At 42.1% G+C, this 23,411-nt stretch overlaps 1 protein-coding gene across 2 annotated transcripts in view; it reads right to left on the reverse strand.

The window, feature by feature from the left end:
* Rex2l4 (reduced expression 2 like 4) overlaps positions 1–23,411 on the reverse strand; it is a 751,000-nt gene that overhangs the window by 254,796 nt on the left and 472,793 nt on the right. The gene's annotated exons all lie outside the window — the stretch shown is intronic.

Below are 23,411 nucleotides of genomic sequence, written 5' to 3' on the forward strand. Positions count from 1 at the left end.
CATCCAGTAACAAGGCTTGGTAGTGGGTCATGCGGGAATTAGAGAGCCAGCGGTCCGGGGGCTGCTTTATCAAGGCTTCCACTACATGGGGTGCCAGGATGGTGAGTGGCTGTCCCAAGGTCAATTTTCCAGCGTCTTTGGTCAGGACGGCAATAGCTGCCACCATCCTCAGGCACGGTGGCCAGCCAGAGGCCACACGGTCCAATTTCTTAGACAGGTAGGCTATAGGGCGCTTCCAGGGTCCCAACCTGTGTGTTAGGACCCCTTTAGCATACCCCTGTTTCTTGTCTATGAACAGTTCAAAGGGTTTGGTAATATCAGGGAGACCCAAGGCAGGGGAGGACAATAAGGCCTATTTGATGTTATTAAATGCTTTTTGTTGCTCTGGTCCCCACTGGAAGAGCACCCCCAGTTTAGTGAGGGGGTACAAAGGGGCTGCCATCTCAGCAAACCCAGGAATCCAGAGGCGGCAGAATCCCGCCTTCCCCAAGAACTACCGTAGCTGTCGGCCATTCTTGGGGGCAGGGATGCCGGTCACAGTCTGTTTCCTGGCTGGGGTCAGCCATCGCTGTCCATCCCGTAGCTGATATCCTAAATAAGTAACCTGGGTCTGGCAAATTTGACCCTTTTTGGCAGAGGCTCGATAGCCCAATCGTCCCAAAGTCTGTAAAAGTGATTCGGTTCCCTGGTGGCATGCAGTTTCAGAAGTGGCAACTAGGAGGAGGTCATCTACATACTGCAAGAGTATGAGGGTGGGGTGCTGAACTCGAAAGTCAGCTAAGTCCCGATGTAAGGCCTCATCAAAGAGCGTTGGGCTGTTTTTAAAACCTTGAGGCAGTCTTGTCCAAGTTAATTGTCCTGAAAGCCCTATTTCAGGGTCTTTCCACTCAAAGGCAAATAAGGGTTGGCTTTTTGGGCTCAGCCAAAGGCAAAAGAAGGCATCCTTCAGGTCTAAAACTGTATACCAAGTATGTGTAGGGGGCAGTGTACTGAACAAATTATAAGGGTTTGGGACAGTCGGATGGATATCTTCTACCCTCTTGTTGACCTCTCTCAAATCTTGTACTGGCCTATAATCTCCAGTGCCGGGTTTCTTAACAGGCAGAAGAGGCGTGTTCCAAGGCGACCGGCAGGGGACTAGGATGCCTTGATCCAGGAGCCTCGTGATGTGAGGTCTCATGCCTTGATAAGCTTCATGTGACAGAGGGTATTGTTTTATGGAGACTGGAGTTGCAGTGGCCTTTAACTGGATAATTAAGGGGGGCTGTTGGAGCGCCAACCCCATTCCACCAGTCTCTTCCTAAGCCAGTGGAAAATTCGTGACCCAAGTGTCTATTTCTAGGGATTGTGAATTGTCCTATCCCGGTTCATATAGTCTATATTCATCCTCTAATTGAAGGGTTAGAACTTGAAGGGGAGTTCCGTGGGGGCCAGTTATTCGGGCCCCTCCTTCCTCAAAATGGATTTGTGCTTTTAATTTGGTGAGCAGGTCACGGCCCAGCAGAGGGTATGGGCAGTCCAGAACATGTAAGAAGGAATGTGTCACCTTACCGGTAGCCAGCTGAACCCGGCGGTCTGTAGTCCATTGGTATTGTTTCCCGCCAGTGGCTCCTTGTACCCAGGCCATCCGGGCACTGAGTTGTCCTGAAGCTCGGGTGAGGACTGAATGCTGGGCTCCTGTGTCTACCAGGAAGGTAACAGGCTGCCCCCCAACTTTAAGCGTTACCCTGGGCTGGGGGGGGGGCTCCTGGCCCTGACCTCCCTAACCTTCATCTAGGGCCAGAAGGGAGGTTCGTGGTTGAGGCTTTCAGGGTCCGCCAGGCTTCTTGGGGCATTCTCTGGCCCAGTGCCCTCTCTCTTTGCAATAGGCACATTGATCTTTATCCAGCTTCGGCCCCTTTCGAGCTCCCACCCTATATCCCTTCCTTTCCTGGCCCTGAACTACAGTGGCCAAGATTCGGCTCAACTCTTTGTTTCTTTTTTTTATCTCTCTCTTCCCTCTCTCTGCGGACTCTATCTTCTTTCTCTTCTTGTGTCTCCCTCTTGTTAAAAATCCTTTCAGCTTCTTTAATAAATCCTGTAATGTATAGCCCTACAAATTCTCTAATCTCTGTAACTTAGTCCTGGTATCTGGTGCGGCCTGCCAGATGAAGGACATAGAGACACTTGTCATTTTTCCTGAGTCATCTGGGTCATAGGGGGTATACATACAGTAGGCCTCCTTGAGTCTCTCTAGAAAGGCGGAGGGAGTTTCCCCAGCTTCCTGTAAAACCTGCTTTACCTGAGCCAAATTGGTAGGGCGTCATATTTAAAGACCCCCAGAGTGGGGAGACCCTCACTCAAGTCTCGGGATGACGCAACCCCCCCAAGAATTCACACAAGACCGTCCTTGTTGTAATCACATGAGGTTTATCGATAGCAACAGTGCACTGGGGTCGAGACTCGTATCCCACGCAGGGGCAGTGGAGTTCAACCCCAAGAGGCTGGGAGAAGAGGTATTTAAAGGGAGAAACCACAACCCGAGGGGGCAGGGATGGCGTCATAGAATAACAGTGAAAAATCACAAGGAAGAACTCTCTGTCTCCCAAGATTGTTTCCTAGGAGAAGCTGTCTCTTACTTCTCAGATTGTTTAACTTCATGGTCCGCTAGTTCTTAGGAGAAGTTGTTTCCTGCTTTTCAAGATTGTTCTCTAAGATTTATGGTCAGTTAGTTTCTGGGAGAAAGCTGTTGAGCTGACCAATGTAATTATCCATTCTATAGCCCTAGGAGAGACTTCTTGGAACATACAATTCTGGGGCCTAACCTGTTTTCTTTTTCTGCTTTAAACTTTGTGTCTAGGGGGGCAACTTTAAAACTTTTATCTTTGATTCCCCACTTCTTCTCGTGGCTAGTTCTAATCTTAGAACTAAATTTTTGTATCTTTATAATATTGTTTTTTTTTAACCTTGTAAAACATGATATTGTTGACATAACATCAAAATCTGAACAGTACTCATCTTTTTTTAATGAAGGTAACTAGCTTATTTAACACACAGGGACCTATAATCGGAAACAGAAGCAAAATTAAGAAGGGTCCCATAAGGGAAGATATCAGAGTAGTCATCCAAGGAGATCTACTAAACCAGCTCTCGAACCATCTCTGATGTGTAAGTCTAGGGAGCTTTTTGAAGATCTGAGTGTCTCTCTAGGTCCCAGCTCTCAGCCCCAATGGCTAGTGTGTGGCTGGTGAAGGCTGAGACTTGACAGCTGTCAGGGTGGTCAGCAGCACCAGGTACGGTCCTTTCTAGCGAGGCTCAAGTGTCTGGGCTCAGTGTCATTGTATGTAGCCAAGTCTCCAACCTGGAACTGGTGAGATGTCTCAGGGGTCCCCGGGGCATATGTTGCCAGCTGTGAGCAGATTTCTTTCTGTATCACCTGTAGGTCTTTTAGCCTGGCATACAAATCATTATTACTATGACATGTTGGTTCAGTAACATCATCTAATACAGTCAGAGGAGCTGAAGCCCCATATAAGATCTCAAAGGGGGTTAGGCTGAATCTAGAAGGGAGATTTCTTGCTTTGAAGAGAGCAAGAGGGAAGGAGTATCTCCATGGTTAATTTGGTCAGGGTCTCTTTTAGAGCTTATCTATTCCTGGAAAGGTATCTACAAACACTAGGAGATAAGCAATTTGGGCCTTTTCTTCTGTTGTACATTCTAAGTGAGGCCATTCCTTAGTCTAATCTCAGTTCCCAGTGGCTGTCTCTTGTAGGCCTGTAAGCAGGATAGGCTCCTGCATAGCTATTCCCCGAGCCACTTTATCTGCTTTGTTCTGACCTTTATGAAGAGAACTGTTTCTTTCGGTAGACAAGGTAGCCTCGGCTTTCAGCAGGGATCAATCAGCCAGTTGAAGAGGTCTTTTTCCCCACCCATTGGCTTCTGCCAGTACTTGATACTCATGCTATGGTGGCTCCAGGTCAGGATTGGGCAGCAAGGTGACCAGATTGCCCCCAACCGGTGGAGAATCTAGTCCATGGCAGCTGACCAGTGGTCCCATCTTTTGGGACATTCTATTCAGAGGCAAAACATCAGCCACTCTATCACCCTGGATTGGGTGACAGTTGTTAGTGCCCAGCTGGCAGGAGTGATGGGTTCTAGGCAGAACAGCACTAAGCCACACATCTCCCAGCATCAGGTACTGGTGCACTGAGACAGTCTTAAGCTCCACATACACAGTCTGCAGATATGCATACACATGGCCTCACCCAGCCATTTTAGCCCACGCAAGCCATCTTGGAGAGCAAATTTTTCATGGATAGGGGCAGTCAGGGATGACCATGAGCTAGTGGGTTACCCAGCCCATGCCAAGGTCCACTGTTCTTCGGGTAGTCCATAAGTATTGTTTGTTGCCAGTAGCCCCCTGTACCCAAGGTCTTTGGATACTGGCCCACTGGGGCATAGGAGCACAGAGCGTTGGGTCTCTGTATCCATAAAACAACTGGACAGGCTTCTCTTCTATCTCTGCGCATAGCCAGCACTCTAGGACCAAGAGGCTCTCCAGTGGCCCCTCTTGTTCTTTCTGGGGCAGTCCCTGACCCAGTGTCCTTTTTCTTTGTATTAGGCACACTGATCTTTAGCCAGGAATTCTCTTCTGTTGTCAGGTACTGTCTTCTTAGGTTCCCTAACTACTGTGGCCAGTATATGTTCCTCTCTTGTCTTTTATCTCTCTTTAGCTCTCTAACTTCTTAACCCTTTAAATTTCTGTAACTTTCTCTTTATATCTTTCCCTTATCTTAGCCAGATTGGTGGGGCATTTTCCAGCCCCCCGGAGACCCACCTTTGGAGCCTGGGGGCAGACCTGGAGCACTCCCTACCTCCAGGCATATTGAATCCAACAGGCAGAAGTGAGGGCCTTCCATCCATGTCTGGAACATTTTTTTCTGGTCTCTAGTTGGATTCTGTATTTCCTGTAACAGCTATTAACAAGCATCTCAAGTGGGATGTTGAGAAAACAAGAAGAGAGTCCAGAAAATAGAGGTCTGCCAAAAAGGACAAAAGCATTCAGTCACACAGAAAGACAATCAAAAGATTAACAGACAAAAAAAAAGTGTGCACAAAAACAAAAGACAAGTGGCCACCGCAAGATCACCACAAAACCAAACTGATTCAGATGGGAGCTTCCGTGAGCTCACCAAAAACAGATGAAGGGGAGCGGATTCCACATCACTCCTCTTTCCCAACCAGAACACAAAACAAAGACCTAAGACACACAGACAAAAACCACTCTGGAAATACAGATGGCCAGGAGGGCAGGTCTTTTCTCCAATCCAGGAGAATCACTGAATCCTCACAAGCACCCAGATGGGAATCTCCCAGGCGTCCCTGGGGTCCCTCCTCACCTCCTGGGACGTCTCCCAGGGCAGTGCAATCAGTGAGCCCCAGGCACGTCTACCACTCACACTCGCTTCTCTCCTGAGACACAAGCCTCCCTCTCAGCCCGAGATGGGAGTGACTGCAAAACCAGAACTCCAGAACTCGCGAGCAAATACAGACCCAGAGTAGCAAATACAGACCCAGAGTTTAGCCGGCACAAAACACAGACACAGACAAAGACACAGACGCTATCTCACCTCCAAGTGGGTCTTTGGAGACGAGGGTGGTCACCCATCCCGGACGAGCCCCCAAATGAAAAGACCCCCAGAGTGGGGAGACCCTCACTCAAGTCTTGGGATGACGCAACCCCCCCAAGAATTCACACAAGACCGTCCTTGTTGTAATCACATGAGGTTTATCGATAGCAACCAGTGCTCTGGGGTCAAGACTCGTATCCCACGCAGGGGCAGTGGAGTTCGACCCCGAGAGGCTGGGAGAAGAGGTATTTAAAGGGAGAAACCACAACCCGAGGGGGCAGGGATAGCGTCATAGAATAACAGTGAAAAATCACAAGGAAGAACTCTCTGTCTCCCAAGATTGTTTCCTAGGAGAAGCTGTCTCTTACTTCTCAGATTGTTTAACTTCATGGTCCGCTAGTTCTTAGGAGAAGTTGTTTCCTGCTTTTCAAGATTGTTCTCTAAGATTTATGGTCAGCTAGTTTCTGGGAGAAAGCTGTTGAGCTGGCCAATGTAATTATCCATTCTATAGCCCTAGGAGAGGCTTCTTGGAACATACTGGGCCTAACCTGTTTTCTTTTTCTGCTCTAAACTTTGTGTCTAGGGGGGCAACTTTAAAACTTTTATCTTTCAGTATAGCCCCTCGGAGACCTGCTAGGAGCAACTGGCGATAAAGGCGTAGGTGTCCCTTACCTTCAGCCGTATTGAAATCCCAGTTTGGTCTCTTGAGTGGGAATGCAGCACCAATTTCCTCAGGCAGCTGGGTGGGGTGCCCATCATCCCCCAGAATATGCTTTCTGGCCTCTAGGAACACTCTCTGTTTTTCTTCTGAAGGTAAGAGGGCCTGTAAGAGCTGTTGGCAGTCATCCCAAGTGGGCTGGTGGGTAAGTAAAACAGATTCTATTAGGTCGGTGAGGGCCACCAGATCTTTTGAGAAAGAGGGGTTGTGTTGTTTCCACTTGTAAATGTCGGCCGCTGAAAACGGCCAGTATTGGGTCTGGCCACCGGTTCCCTGTCTAAGTGGGTAAGCCTGGGAAGTTGAATCCGGCATCACCTCGTGCCTACTGTGCAATCTCCCTGCGACAGGGGAGAAAACCTCATCAGACTGTGGCCCGGCAACTGATCTGGCAGGCGGCTCTGCCTCCTCCACTTCAACCGGGCATGTAGGTAAACGATATGGGGAAGGGTCTTCAGAGAGATCTATAAGAGGGGAATTTGAATCTGCCGGGAGGACAGGTTTCTCAGAAGGCTATGATTTAGTTAGAGTGGGGTAAAAAGAGGAAGACGTGGCCAGAGGGCCAGGTGGGGCTGAGGGGACCGGATGGGGGTTGAGGGGAGGCCAATTCGGGTCTACGAAGGGTTCCGCCCAAGGGGGGTGGGGTCCAAGGTGAGACTCTCCCAAGTGATGATATAAGGAACCTGATCAGGATGTCCGTGGAAGACCCGATCTTTAACCTGTAAAATAATGGTCTTATTAAACGTGCCATTCACTGGCCATCCTGCTCTGAAAGTGGGCCATTCGGAGGTGCAGAGGGTCTGCCATTTTCCTTTTTTGACCTCGACAGACTGATTGTTTGCCAGGTCATGGACGTCCTTCCAATGGTCAAGAGTGAGACTTAGGGGCATTGTTAGAGACTGTCCCATGTTAGTTCTAAAGAAGATTAGAACACAGAGAAAACAAACAATCCCAACAGTTAAACAAGCAACAGACAGGCATGCTGCGCGGCTTTGGTACCAAACTGAAAGCAAAAAGTCAGATGGAGGTGACGAAGGCCCTCTGAAAGCAAAAATGCAGACAGAGGTGCCGTACGTCCAGATCCTTCTCCTCCAACCAGAGTCTCAGATTGAGCCCCGAAAAGCCGGGCTCCAAGCACCCTTGGAACGTCTTCCAGGGCTGCAGGGCAAGAAGTCCGAGCTCGTCAGCTCCTTCTCCATCCCGCCCAGATTCAAAACAACCCAAATTAGAGTCAAACTAGCTGACCGCTTATAGAACAAACAGAATAGGGCAGAACAGACAGAATCAGACAGACGCCGGCCAGCTTACCTCCCTGGGGGTGGACGGTGGTCTCTGGGTGGAGGATCTCGAATCCCGGATGAGCTCCCAAATGAAAAACTCTCAGAGAACTTTCCCTCGGGAAGGAGACCCTCCAGACCAATGACCAGACCGAGACCACAGGATGCAATCGGCAAGAGGATTTGATTTATTGTCAGGATACACAGACACCTGTGGGCGCTTCAGTCAACTCGGGGGACTGCCGCGCCCAGTGGAACCAAGGATGGGTTTTTTATAGGGTTTTGGGGAGCAGAAGCAAGCATACAGAAGCAGATGCATGGTTGCAGGGATATAATTGGTGGATTCTAATGAGGCGAGGGTTCAGCCCGGGGGCAAGTTCCCTAGCTGCCTTCCTGGAACATAACGGCTGACTTGGTCCCACACCTCTCCCGGGGCTTTCCACATTCCTCATTTTCATTGTCAGGCGCTTAACCACAATCATCCTGTTGCCAGGCGCTCGACCACACACATCCTGCTTGGCAACCGCTGTGTTCTCAGTGTTCTGACCTTTCCCTGAACCAGTCATCTTAAGTACAGCCTTGCAAAATGGCGTTACTGCTGCTAAGCCAGGGTCTTTCACTAGGAAATGTGAGCTTATTCATCCTCAGATCTTGGAATCTGTATATATTCTAAGTCTAGATAGGATTTTACACAGAATAGAAATTTTCATGACTAGGCTAGGTAAGCAAACCGAGGGTATATGCCTCAGAGAAGATAACCTCAGGCAAATAAAATTATTTTACAGTGCATTTTCTCTAAAGCAAGAAATATACTTGGGGGAGTTTCTAATTAACTAAAAATTTCACTCCTTTTTCTCCTCTACTGCAAAGCCTCATGTAGCCCCACCTTCCTCATGCTGTGTAGCTAAGAGTTTCTTTGAATCCCTAATCCTGATTCTATTGCCCAGTGCCTGGAAAACAGTCCTGCAACTACTCTCAGGATGGGCCCACAATGATCTATGAGAAGAATTCACCACTGATTGTGTGTCATACAATCTTCCTGGGTGTTGCATGAAATTGCAAACAAAGCAGGACCTGTGTAAGAATTGAGTTTAGTTAGGAACATTGAAATTGGTGTATTCACAGAACACAAGTGGACTGGGAGAAAAGAAGGTAAGAGACTTCCTGCTCTGACATTACTTGTCATTAGCAACCTGCTGTCAGGTAATCAACTTTAGATGATCATTGAAAGACTAAACTGACCATTTACATAGGACAAGGTAATCAAGTTTCTGGATGAGTAACTGAACTTATACCTGGAAACCAAGTTTGTGTTTAAACAATGAAACTATGCCTAATAGAAATATAATTTTTCCTGTATGAATGTGCAGATACTGAGAAGTTGTGAGGAGTTCCAGGCATGCTTTAATTCACATGTCTATTCCCTGAAGAATATGAGACTATAAAGCCTGTTTCAACATTTTGAGATCATATGTACACCATGTCAACCTTCTCACTACTCTGTACTGTTAAGATTCAAACCCTGGGATGTCATGCTGAGGTGCCTAATTAACAAATCAAAGCAGACCTAACCACCAGTTTCTGTGGCATTTCTTTCTTTTTTTTAAAAAGATTTATTTAATTATTTATTCTATAGAAGTACACTGTAGCAGTCTTCAGACACACCAGAAGAGGGCATGAGATCTCATGACACATGGTGGTGAGCCACCATGCAATTGCTGGGATTTGAACTCAGGACTTCTGGAAGAGCAGTCACTGCTCTTAACTGTTGAGCAATCTCTCCAGCCCTCTCCCACATTTCTTTTTCCTTTTCTTTTTTTTTTTCCTCCACCTTTATTAACTTGGGTATTTCTTATTTACATTTCAATTGTTATTCCCTTTCCCTGTTTCAGGGCCAATATCCCCCCTCCCCCTCCCTATCAATATGGGTGTTCCCTCCCTATATTGCCCCCATTACCGCCCTCCCCCAGCAATCATTTTCACTGGGAGTTCAGCCTTGGCAGGACCAAGAGCTTCCCCTTCCACTGGTGCTCTTACTAGGCTAGTCATTGCTACCTATGCAGCTGGAGCCCAAGGTCAGTCCATGTATACTCTTTGGGTAGTGGTTCAGTCCCTGGAAGCTCTGTTTGGTTGGCATTGTTGTTCATATAGGGGTCTCAAGCCCCTTCAAGATCTTTCAGTCCTTTCTCTAATTCCTTCAACAGGGGTTGAGTTCTTGGTCCACTGGTTTGCTGCTGGCATTCGCCTATGTATTTGCCATTTTCTGGCTGTGTCTCTCAGGAGAGATCTACATCCGGTTCCTGTCAGCCTGCAGTTCTTTGCTTCATCCACCTTATCTAGTTTGGTGGCTTATATGTATGGGCCACATGTGGGGCAGGCTCTGAATCGGTGTTCCTTCTGACTCTATTCTAAACTTTGCCTCCTTATTCCCTCCCAAGGGTATTCTTGTTCGCCTTTTAAAGAAGGAGTGAAATGTTCACATTTGGTCATCCTTCTTGAGTTTCATGTGTTCTGTGCATCTAGGATAACTTGAGCATTTGGGCTAATATACCCTTATCAATGAGTGCATACCATGTATGGTTTTCTGTGATTGGGTTATGTCACTCAGGATGATATTTTCCAGTTCCATCCATTTGCCTATGAACTTCATAAAGTCATTGTTTTTTTATAGCAGAGATTTATTCCATTATGTAGATGTACCACATTTTCTGTATCCATTCCTCTGTTGAAGGGCATCGGGTTCTTTCCAGCTACGAGCTATTATAAATAAGGCTGCTATGAACATAGTGGAGCATGTGTCTTTGTTATATGTAGGGGCATCTTTTGGATAAATGCCAAAGACCGGTATAGCTGTGTCCTAAGGCAGTTCAATGTCCAATTTTCTGAGGAACCTCCAGACTGATTTCCAGAATGGTTGTACCAGTCTGCAATCCCACCAAAAATGGAGGAGTGTTCCTCTTTCTCCACATCCTCACCAGCATTTGCTCTCAAATGGGTGTTTGATCTTAGCCATTCTGACTGGTGTGAGGTGAAATCTCAGGGTTGTTTTGATTTGCATTTCCCTTATGAATAAAGATGTTGAACATTTCTTTAGGTGTTTCTCAGCCATTCAGCATTCCTCAGCTGTGAATTCTTTGTTTAGCTATGAACCCCATTTTTTAATAGGGTTATTTGTCTCCCTGCGGTCTAACTTCTTGAGTTCTTTGTATATTTTGGATATAAGCCCTCTATCAGTTGTAGGACTGGTAAGGATCTTTTCCCAATCTGTTGGCTCCCGTTTGGTCCTAACCACAATGTCCTTTACCTTACAGAAGCTTTGTAGTTTTATGAGATCCCATTTGGCGATTCTTGATCTTAGAGCATAAACCATTGGTGTTTTGTTCAGGAAATTTTCTCCAGTGCCCATGTGTTCAAGATGCTTTTCCACTTTTTCTTCTATTAGTTTGAGTGTATCTGGTTTGATGTGGAGGTCCTTGAGCCAATTGGACTTAAGATTTGTAGAGGGTGATAAGCATGGATCGATCTGCATTCTTCTACATGTTGACCTCCAGTTGAACCAGCACCATTTGCTGAAAATGCTATCTTTTTTCCATTGGATGGTTTCAGCTCCTTTGTCAAAAATCAAGTAACCATAGGTGTGTGGGTTCATTTCTGGATCTTCAATTCTATTCCACTGGTCTATCTGCCTGTCTCTGTACCAATACCATGCAGTTTTTATCACTATTGCTCTGTAATACTGCTTGAGTTCAGGGATAGTGATTCCCCCAGATGTCCTTTTATTGTTGAAGATAGTTTCAGCTATCCTGGGTTTTTTGTTTTTCCAGGTGAATTTGCAAATTGTTCTGTCTAACTCTTTGAAGAATTGGATTGGTATTTTGATGGGGATTGCATTCAATCTGTAGATCGCTTTTGGTGAAATGGCCATTTTTACTAAATTAATTCTGCCAATCCATGATCATTGGAGATCTTTCCATTTTCTGAGGTCTTCTTCAATTTCTTCTTCAGAGTCTTAAAGTTCTTATTGTACAGATCTTTTACTTGCTTGGTTAAATTCAAACCGAGGTACTTTATATTGTTTGGGTATATTATGAAGGGTGTCGTTTCACTAATTTCTTTCTCAGCTTGTTTCGCTTTTGTGTAGAGGAAGGCTACTGATTTATTTGAGTTAATTTTATACCCAGCCACTTTGCTGAAGTTGTTTATCAGCTTTAGTAGTTCTCTGGTGGAACTTTTGGGATCACTTAAATATACTATCATATCATCTGCAAATAGAGATATTTTGACTTCTTCTTTTCCAATCTGTATCCCCTTGATCTCCTTTTGTTGTCTGATTGCTTTGGCTAGAACTTCAAGAACTATATTGAATTAGTAGGGAGAGAGTGGGCAGCCTTGTCTAGTCCCTGATTTAGTGGGATTCCTTCAAGTCTCTCTCCATTTAGTTTAATGTTAGCAACTGGTTTGCTGTATATGGCTTTTACTATGTTTAGCTATGGGCCTTGAATTACTATTCTTTCCAGGACTTTTTTATCATGAAGGGGTGTTGAATTTTGCAAATGCTTTCTCACCATCTAGTGAAATGATCATGTGCTTTTCTTCTTTCAGTTTGTTTATATAATGGATCATGTTGATGGTTTTCCGTATATTAAACCATCCCTGCATGCCTTGGATGAAGCCTACTTGATCATGGTGGGTGATTGTTTTGATGTGCTCTTGGATTCGGTTTGCCAGAATTTTGTTGAGTATTTTTGCATTTATATTCATAAGGGAAATTGGTCTGAAGTTCTCTTTCTGTGTTGGGTCTTTTTTTTTTGGTTTAGGTATAAGAGTAATTGTGGCTTCATAGAAGGAATTCGGTAGTGCTCCATCCATTTCAATTTGTGGAATAGTTTGGATAGTATTGGTATGAGGTCTTCTATGAAGGTCTGATAGAATTCTGCACTAAACCCGTCTGGACCTGGGCTCTTTTTGGTTGGAAGACCTTTAATGACTGCTTCTATTTCTTTAGGAGTTATGGGGTTGTTTAAATGGCTTATCTGTTCCTGATATCTCTCTAGGAAATTTTCCATTTCCTGTAGATTTTCAAGTTTGGTTGAATATAGGCTTTTGTTGTAGGATCTTATGATTTTTTGAATTTCCTCTGATTCTGTTGTTCTGTCTCCCTTTCTTTTCTGATTTTGTTAATTTGTACACACTCTCTGTGTCCTCTTGTTTGTCTGGCTAAGGGTTTATCTATCCTGTTGATTTTCTGAAAGAATCAACTTTTGGTTCTGTTGATTCTTTCTATGGTCCTTTTGGTTTCTACTTGGTTGATTTCAGCTCTGAGTTTATTTCCTGCCTTCTACTCCTCCTGCGTGTATTTGCTTCTTCTTGTTCTGGAGCTTTTAGGGGTACTGTCAAGCTGGTGACATATGCTCTGTCCTGTTTCTTTCTGCAAGCACTCAGAGCTATGAGTTGTCCTCTTAGCACAGCTTTCATTGTGTCCCATAAGTTTGGGTATGTTGTACCTTCATTTTCATTAAATGCTAAGAAGTCTTTAATTTCTTTCTTTATATCTTCCTTGACCAGGTTATCACAGAGTAGAGTATTGTTCAACTTCCATGTATATGTGCGCGATCTTCTCTTATTGGTATTGAAGACCAGCTTTAGCCCATGCTGGTCTGATAGGATGCATGGGATTATTTCTATCTTTCTGTATCTGTTGAGGCCTGTTTTATGACCAATTATGTAGTAAATTTTGTAGAAAGTACCATGATTTGCTGAGAAGAATGTATATCCTTTTCTTTAGGATAGAATGTTCTATAAATATCTGTTAAGTCCATTTGGCTCATGACTTCTCTAAGTCTGTCTGCGTCTCTGTTTAATTTCTGTTTGAATGACCTGTCCATTGATGAGAGTGGGATGTTGAAATCTCCTACTATTAGTGTGTGAGGTGCAATGTGTGTTTTGAGCTTTAGTAAGGTTTCTTTTATGTATGTAGGTGCCCTTGCATTTGGAGCATAGATATTTAGGATTGAGAGTTCATCTGGGTGGATTTTTCCTTTGATGAATATGAAGTGTCCTTCCTCATCTTTTTTGAGGACTTTTAGTTGAAAATTGATTTTATTTAATATTAGAATGGCTACTCCAGCTTGCTTCTTCCGACCATTTGCTTGGAAAGTTTTTTCCAGCCTTTCACTCTGAGGTAGTGTCTGTCTTTGTCTCTGAGGTGTGTTTCCTGTAGGCAGCAGAATGCAGGGTCCTCGTTGCATATCCAGTTTGTTCTCTATGTCTTTTTATTGGAGAGTTGAGACCATTGATGTTGAGAGATATTAAGGAATAGTGATTATTGCTTCCTGTTATATTCATATTTGGATGTGAGGTTATGTTTGTGTGCTTTTCTTCTCTTTGTTTTGTCGCCTAGACGATTAGTTTCTTGCTTTTTCTAGGGTGTTGCTTGCCTCCTTATGTTGGGCTTTACCATTTATTATCCTTTGTAGCACTGGATTTGTGGAAAGATATTGTGTAAATTTGGTTTTGTCATGGGATATCTTGGTTTCTCCATCTATGTTAATTGAGAGTTTTGCAGGATACAGTAACCTGGGCTGGCATTTGTGTTCTCTTAGGGTCTGTATGACATCTTTCCAGGATCCTCTGGCTTTCATAGTCTCTGGCAAGAAGTCTGGTGTGATTCTGATAGGTCTGACTTTATATGGTACTTGACCTTTTTCCCTTACTGCTTTTAATATTCTTTCTTTATTTTGTGCATTTGGTGTTTTGAGTATCATGTGACAGAAGGAGTTTCTTTTCTGGTCCAATCTATTTGGAGTTCTGTAGGCTTCTTGTATGTTTATGGGCATCTCTTTCTTTAGGTTAGGAATGTTTTCTTCTATGCGTTTGTTGAAGATATTTACTGTTTCTTTGAGTTGGGGGTCTTCACTCTCTTCTATATCTATTATCCTTAGATTTGATCTTCTCATTGAGTCCTGGATTTCCTGTATGTTTTGGACCAGTAGCTTTTTCCGTTTTACATTATCTTTGACAGTTGTGTTGATTATTTCTATGGAATCTTCTGCTCCTGAGATTCTCCCATCTATCTCTTGTATTCTGTTAGTGATGCTTGTATCTACGGCTCCTTATCTCTTCCTTTCGTTTTCTATATCCAGGGTTGTTTCCCTGTGTTCTTTCTCATTGCTTCTATTTCCATTTTTATTTCCTTCAACTGTTTGATTGTCTTTTCCTGGAATTTTTTCAGGGATTTTTGTGATTCCTCTCTATAGGCTTCTACTTGTTTATTTATGTTTTCCTGCATTTCTCTAAGGGAGTTCTTCATGTCTTTCTTGAAATCCTTCAGCATCATGATCAAATATGATTTTAAATTAAGATTTTAAATAAGATTTTAAATTCTGGTGTGTTTGGATATTCAGTGTTTGCTTTGGTGGGAGAATTGGGCTCCGATGATGCCATGTAGTCTTGGTTTCTGTTGCTTGGGTTCCTGCACTTGCCTCTCGCCATCTGATTATCTCTGGTGTTACTTTGTTCTGCTATTTCTCACAGTGGCTAGACTGTCCTATAGGCCTGTGTGTCAGGAGTGCTGTACACCTGTTTTCCTGTTTTGTTTTGTTTTTTTTCAGCCAGTTATTGGAACAGAGTGTTCTGCTTTTGGTTGTGTAGTTTTTCCTGTCTACTGGTCTTCCGCTGTTCCTGTGGGGATGTGTCCTGAGCTAACCAGGCACTTCACTTTGAGCAGAATAGTTGGTCTTACCTGTGGTCCCAGGGCTCAAGTTTGCTCGTGGGGTGTTGCTTTTGAGCTCTCCGTGAGGGCAGCAACCAGGATGTCCTGCGCTGCCTTTTCTAGGAGCCCCCGTGCACCGGGGTCCCAGATGGCGTTAGGTGTTTTCCTCTGGAGTCAGAAATATGGGCAGAGTGTAGTCTCTTCTGGCTTTCCAGGCGTGTCTGCCTCTCTGAAGGTTTAGCTCTCCCTTCCACGGGATTTGCGTGCAGAGAACTGTTGATCCAGTCCCTTCAGGTGCCAGAGGTGTTGAGCCAATATCATTGTTTTTAATGGCTGAATAGTATTCCATTGTGTAAAACTACCACACTTTCTTTATATATTCCTCTTTTGGAGGACATCTGTGTTGTTTCCAACTTCTGGCAATTAAAAATAAGGCTGCTATGAACATAGTGGTGAATGCATTCTTATTATATGTTGGATAGATATCCAGCATTAGTATAGCTGTGTGCTCAGGTAATACTATGTCTAATTTTCTGAATAACTGCCAGACTGATTTCCACAGTGGTTGTACCAACCTGCAGTCCCACCAGAAATGGAGGAGTTTTCTTCTGTCTCCTCATCGTTTCTAGCTTCTGCTGTCACTTGAGTGACACCGTAGTAATTATGACTGGTGAGAGGTAGAATCTCAGGGATGTTTTGATTTGCATTTCCTTGATGGCTAAGTATGTTGAACATTTTTAAGTGCTTACAGCCATGCGAAACTCCTCAGTTGAGAATTATGTTTTTAGTTACTTTCCTCATTTTGAATAGGGTTGTTTGGTTCTCAGGAGTCTAATTTTTCATTTCTGTATATAATGAATATTAGCCCTCTCTCACATGTATGGTTGGTAAAGATCTTTTGCTAATCTGCGGGTTGCTGTTTTGTCCTATTGACAGTCTCCTTTGGCTTACAGAAGCTTTTCGATTTTATGAGGTCCCATTTAACAATTGTTGAGGGCATAAGGCATTGGTTTATCTAATCCTGATTTAACTTTGGTACTTGATCAGAATGTCATCCTTTTCATCCAGATTTTCAAGTTTTGTTGAGTATTGGCTTTTGCAGAAGGATCTGATAATTTTTTCAATTTCTTTGGTTTTTGTTGTTATGTCTCCCTTTTCCTTTCTGTATTTGTTAATTTTTATTCTGTCTCTTTGCCCTCTTACTTGTCTGGCTATGGGTTTATCTATCTTCTTGAGTTTCTCAAAGAACCATCTCCTGGTTTTGTTCTTTTTTTTTTTTTTTTGTATAGTTCTCTTTGTTTCTACTTGGTTGATTTCAATCCTGAGTTTGATTATTTCTTGTTGTCTATGCCTTTTGAATACATTTGCTTCCTTTTGTTCTAGAGGTTTCAAATATGCTGTTATGCTTATATTATATGCTCTTTCCAATTGCTTTATGGAGTCACTTATAGCTATGAGTTTTACTCTTACCTCTGCTTTCATTGTTTCGCATAGGTTAGGAATGTTGTACCTTAATTTTCTTTAAATTCTAAAAATTATTTAATTCCTTTCTTTTTTCTTCCCTGATCCAGTTATCAATGAGTAGAGGGTTGCTAAGAACATTTCATTCAAAAAGAAAAGAATATGCCTTCTTCTCAGCATCCATGTGTATGTGCACATTCTGTTGTTTTTGTTGTTCGTAAAGACCAGCTTTAGTCTATGGTGATCTGATAGGATGAATGGGATTATCTCAATCTCCTTGTATCTGTTGAGGCTTCTTTTCTGACTGATTATATGGTCAATTTTGGAGAAAGTAACATGAGGTGCTGAGAAGAAGGTATATCCTTTTGTTTTGGAATGAAATGTTCTAAAGATCTAATCAATCTGTATTTGGTTAATAATTTCTTTTAGTTTTCATGTGTCTCCGTTTAGGGTCTGTTTCTATGATTTGTCCATTGGTGAGAGAGAAGTATTGAAGTCTCCTACTAATATTGTGTGAAGTTCAATGTGTGCTTTGAGCTTTAGTAAAGTTTCTTTTATGAATGTGGCTACCACATTTGGGGCATAGATGTTAAGTATTGAGAGTTCATCTTGGTAGATTTTTTTTTGAACAGTAACAATTGCCCTTCCTCAACTTTTTTTTTTATAACTTTTGTTTTAAAGTCAATTTTATTCAATATTAAAATGGCTACACCAGCTTGCTTCTTGGAACTGTTTGTTTGAAAAAAAAAATCTCCTGCCTTTTACTCTCAGGTATGGTCAGTCTTTGTCACTGAGGTGCATTTCCTGTATCAATTAAAATTCGGTATTCTGTTTATGTATTAAGTCTGTTAGTCTATGTCTATTAATTTGTGAATTGAGTCCACTGATGTCAATAAATATTAAAGAACAGGAATTGTTTCTTTCCATTATTTTTGTTGTTAAAAGTGGAATTGAGTGTGTTTGACTATCTTCTTTTGGGTTTGTTGAAAGAAGATTCATTTCTTGCTGTTCCTTGTCAGTGGTTATCCTCCTTGTGTTAAAATTGTCCATCTATTGCATTTTGTAGGACTGGATTTGTAGAAAGATATTGTATAAATTTGATTATGTCAGAGGATATCTTGGTTTCACCATCTCTGGTAATTGAGAATTCTCTTGAGTGTAGTATCCTGGTCTGGAATTTGTGTTCTCTTAAGGTCTGTATGACATCTGCCCAGGACCTTCTGGGTTTCTGGGTCTCTGTTGAGATGTCTGGTGTAATTCTGATAGTTCTGCTTTATGTTACTTGACCTTTTCCCTTGCTGTTTTTAATGTTCTTTCTCAGCTTTGTTCACTTGGCATTTTGACTATATTATATGACCGGAAGAATTTCTTTTCTGGTTCAATTTATTTCGAGTTCTGTAGGCATCTCACGTATTTAATCTCACCTGTTTCTTTAGGTTAGGGAAGTTTGCTTCTATAATGTTGTTGAATATGTTTATTCGTCCTTTGAGTTGCAAATCTTTACTCTCTTCTCTACCTATGATACTTATTTTGGTCTTTTCATTGTGTCCTGGATTTCCTGGATATTTTGGGTTAAGAGCTTTTTGCATTTTGCATTTTCTTTGACTCTTCTGTCAATGTTTTCCGTGGTATATTCTATGTCTGTGATTTTCCCTTCTTTCTCTTGTATTCTGTTCATCATGCTTGCATCTATGACTTCTGATTATGTTCATAAGCTTTCTATCTCCTTGGTTGTCTCTCTTTGTAATTACTTTATTGCTTCTATTTCCATTTTTAGATCCTGGATGGTTTTGTTACATTCTGTGTGTTTTTTGTTTGTGTTTTCCAGTATTTCATTATGAGCCTTATGTGTTTCATTTTATGGCTTCTGCCTGTTGACCTGTGTCCTTCTATATTCCTTTAAAGGAGTTATTTATGTCATTCCTAAATTCCTCCATCATTATAATCAGAATCAGGTTTTTCAAGTGTGTTGGGGTATCCATGCCTTGCTATGATGGAAGAACTGGTTTCTGATGATGCCAGAGAGCCTTCGTTTTTCTTTTACACTTACATCTTGCTATCTTGTTATCTCTGGTGATAGCTGGTTCTGTTGTCTCTGACAGGCACTTGTCCTTCCTGTGAGTCTGTAAGCCTGTGAGCATTTGTTCTTAGGTGTGGTAGCACTCCTTTGAGACCACCTCTCTCTGCCCAGGTCTAAGGTATGGTGTAGGACTGGAGTCTAGATATCTGTGGTTCACAATCTGCCCTGAACACCAAGAACTACCTTATTACCTGTGACCTCATGGATATTTCATATCTCATTCTTTTGTGCATATTTTCCTCTGTTTATTATCTAAGTTGGTTGTTGACTTAAAAATGTTTCTTGATGATTTACTACATTCAAGTGTATATTTAACACTATCAATACTAATAGCCATTTTTTCTGGACATAACAGTAAAGTTGGCAGTTGTTTATTTTCAGGGCTTTAAAAATATCATGCCATACTCTCCTGATTTTAATTTATGGGTATTTATTGCTATTATATGTTATTATTATGTAGCTTCTTTGTTGGTAAGGAATAGGACAAATTACCTGGAATACAGATGCACACTGTCATAGCACTTACATGTGAGAATGGCTGGACACATATGAAGTTGAGGAAACCAACCTCTGAAAGGCTTTCCTAGGAAATACTAGATTAAAATGCTATGGACTTATACTAATCAAGGTTTTCAGTGTCTGAACACTACACATAGCTATTTGAATTTTGTCTATTGTAAAAAGATTTGCTGTAACAGGTGATACTAAACTTAGACTGGAAGACTCAAAAGTCCAGAATTATATCCATTCAAAAGTAGGTATATATTTGAGTAAATATCAGTTCCAAGTTTTAAAGTAGAAACTTTAGTGTTCATGGTGACTTCATGGTGGAAGCATGTAAAACCATGGGATAGTCTTTCCGTCCTAGGGTGACTTGTTGCTCAGTTTTGATAAAATAGCAGATGTACTTCTCCAGTTTTAGACATGGGCAGAATAATGTCATGATACCCACTCCTTTTATATGTTAAATACTGTTAACATTAAAGCACAGCATTTGTCTGTGGAGCAGGATTTCATGATCTGTTGCTTAGAAAGATGACAACATTACTCAGCCTGGTAGTACAGACAAGAATCATAAGGCAACATGCTATGAAAAACTGTCCAGTTTATTCCCTTGAACATTTATCCCTTCCTGTGCTTACTTTTTATACTTACCTGATGCCGACAACTATTGCCCTAGGGGTTGCATTTTAAATATTGTAACTTTATGACAGCATTTTATTTTTTCCTACCTTTCAAAATACATAAAGTCAGGTTGTCACTAAATTGATGGTGGCAAATCTTTCATTTGCTGCTAAGATTTTGGTAAACCACAGAAAATTCATGAAGATGAGGGACTTTCTAAATGTGAATCTAAATGCAAACATTTATGCTAAGTTATTCTATAGATTGTTTATGGAAGAGCAGCAGTTCATATCCTCAGACACATCTTCATAAAACCTTAAGAAAATATTTGCCATTCAATATTTCCTTGACTCATTTATATCACAATATTGATTTTAATTAATTCTCTTTTTTCTTTTGTAATTTTTAAAATTTTTTATTTGTTATTTTATTTATTCACATGTCAAATGTTATTTCCCTTCCTGGTTTCCCCTCCACAACACCTATCCATTCCCCCCTTCCTTCTGCCTTTATGAGGATGCTCTCTACCTAGCCACCCACTCCTGCCTCAGTGTCCTAGCATTCAACTACACTGAGTCATCAAGCCTCCACAAGCGGTTCCCCTTCCAATAATGCTCTATAAGGCATTCTCTGCAATATATCCACCTGGAGTGACAGGTCCCCCTATGTGAACACTTTGATTGGTGGATTAGTCCCTGGGAGCATTTGTGTGTCTGGTTGGTTGATATTGTTGTTCTTCCTATGGGGTTGCAACCCCTTCAGCTCCTACAGCCTTTCCCCAAACTTTTCCATTGGCATTCCTGTGGTCAGTCTCAGGTTTGACTGCATACATCTGCATCTGTATTGGTCAGGCTCTAACAGTGGTTATCAGGGGACATCTATAACAGCTGCTAGCAGGAAGCACTTCTTGACATCAGCAATAGTGTTTAGGTCTGATGTTTTCAGATGTGATGGATCCCTAGATGGTGCATTCTATGGATAGCATTTCTTTTAGTCTGTTCTCTACTCTTGTTCCTGCATTTTCTTTGGACAGGAGGGATTCTGGATTAATATTTTTAGGTTGCAGTAATGTGGCCCCCTCCCTCAACTGGGGGGCATGCATTTCCACTGGATATGGTATCTGCACATTCTATATCCTCTTTTTTGGGTATTTTAGCTAATGTTCTCCCTGTTGGGTCCTGGGAATCTCTTGGGACTATCCCCAATCTACCCTCCTCCCAATTTGCTACACACCAGTTCAGTCATGTTGTCCCTTAATATTTTACTCAGCCACAAGGAATATTTAGATTTCTATTTTTCTTAAATCACTTACAGAATTCTAACATTTTACACACCAGAGAATATACATTTTGAAGAAAATGTGAACAACTCACTATAAAGGTATTATTTTTATTTTAATTTCATGTGTGAGACCATTCACAAAACATCATGAAATTATAGATCATTAAAGAAATACCCTTTGTATAGTAAATGAGGCAGATGCTCATGCACAGTTTAGAAACCCAGACATCCTGGAAGTACACTTGGAAATAATGGAAAAAGATGAAAAAAATCTTTCTTCCAAGCTAATGCAGTATATTATAATATTTACACTAAATTCGGGAAGCCTCAGAAAATTAGGATCTAAGAGAGAGTTGTATGGTTCAAAAACAAATCCATATAACTATATAACATTTACAAAATTTTTAAAAGAGGAAATTGTTCAATTTGTGATAAATGACTGAATGATAACATTACATTTTTCTCAGTTTTGGAATTTGTTGATACAGAACCTCATCATTAGTAGAATCTAACTAGCAGTAGAAGCAGTAGATCCCCTTACTTTCCAATGGTGAAAGGTAATTTCTGTCAATTGATGCATCAGAAATATTGAAACTCACACAGCAGGCAATTGAAAGTTAGGTGTATGGAATAGCCCTTAACAGCCTGGAAATTGCAAACAGCTGGAGAGGTTCTGTTGATTCCAATTTCACCTGGACAATGGATCTGGGCCTCACTGCCTGATGACTTAGAGATCCTTATCCCAAATATGCAGAGACCTCCAGTGTCATGGTAATGTTTCAAATTGTGCACAATGAAAACACTTCTTACCTTTTACCCCTTACACAATATGAGTGTCTTCATTCTATAACCATTTATACACATACTTCTTGTCTGTGGTACAGAAAGCAAGTGATGAGGGGCGACAAAGTAGTATCATGTAGGGAGCCGTATTGGATTTGGGCCTGGCCGCTTTGTGGCTCAAAGTGTCTATGTGACTCTTGGCTGCATGGCCACAGATGTTCAACCTTGAAATGACTGCCATAAGTCTTGAGAGTGTTGGACAAAAACCTCTCCCATGAATTTACAGCACAGAAAGATAACTTTCACAGGATGTTTCAGTCTGAGCAAACACCAGACGTCTCCAGCATCTCCATCGCATGACCTCTTCACCTTTTGCTCTCGCTGCTGGAATGCCCTTCTCCCTCCATCCTTTGGGTTTCACAAAGGACACTCCCCCTACCTGAAAGCCTTAAAAGCTGTAACGTTTACCCCAATAAATGAGACCTTGACAACAGAACTTTTGCTTGGTCTCCTTCTTCTCTTCACCCCCATTTGATACACAGGTAGAAGGCCTCTTCGGGACCCTGAATAACTGGACCTGCTGGACGGGTCAGTTTCACATAGGCTCACTATTGGAGTTATATACAAGAATACATGTACAGATTGACAAAGAAGAAAGTCATTGTCTCAGAGAAATTAACCATTTCATGTTTGAGGAACATGGAAACTGAGTCTCAATGGATTTGAAACATTCATATTTGTGGAGAAGCATTTTAAGTTACACAGTAAGAGCCACATTACAGGAGCCTGATGAGCTTTCCTAGAGTAACTTCCAGTGGCTTCATTTATGAAACCACCAGGACTGAGGTAGTACCCTGTAGGGAAAGGATATTTCTATTTAGCTATAGGACACCTGGTGGGACATCCTGGGGATGAGAAACATTATGAGTAGGTGTGATGACTTATTCCTTGATTGAAACTGGTTTTGTAACAGGAGAACTCAGAAAAGAAATGGAGGGATTAAAGAAAGAGTGTGGGATCAGAAGTGCCCCTTGTAAGGAGGAGTTTGGAAGCTGCATGGTGTATAACTAGGAGTGCCTTATGTCTTGCAGCAATGTAAAAATTCACTTCACATGTAGTTTTTAATTTAGGCCTTGGCAAAATTTTCACTCACCACAGTACTGGAAGGAACTGTAAACAAGAATCCATGGAAACTCCCAGGTTAGAGGAGTTTGAACCTGGCTGGGCTAGTGTACAAACAGGAGCTGGACCATGATTGAGACCACTTTTTCTTCTTCTCATACAAACTGTGTTGTTAAATTTCTGACATATAAGAATGTGACTTATCCTGATTTTTTTATTCATCTTATGGCTACTAGGCTATTTACAC

Source organism: Rattus norvegicus, chromosome 5, assembly GCF_021556685.1.
Source record: "Rattus norvegicus strain SHRSP/BbbUtx chromosome 5, alternate assembly SHRSP_T2T, whole genome shotgun sequence".
In the NCBI taxonomy this organism is placed as follows: domain Eukaryota; kingdom Metazoa; phylum Chordata; class Mammalia; order Rodentia; family Muridae; genus Rattus; species Rattus norvegicus.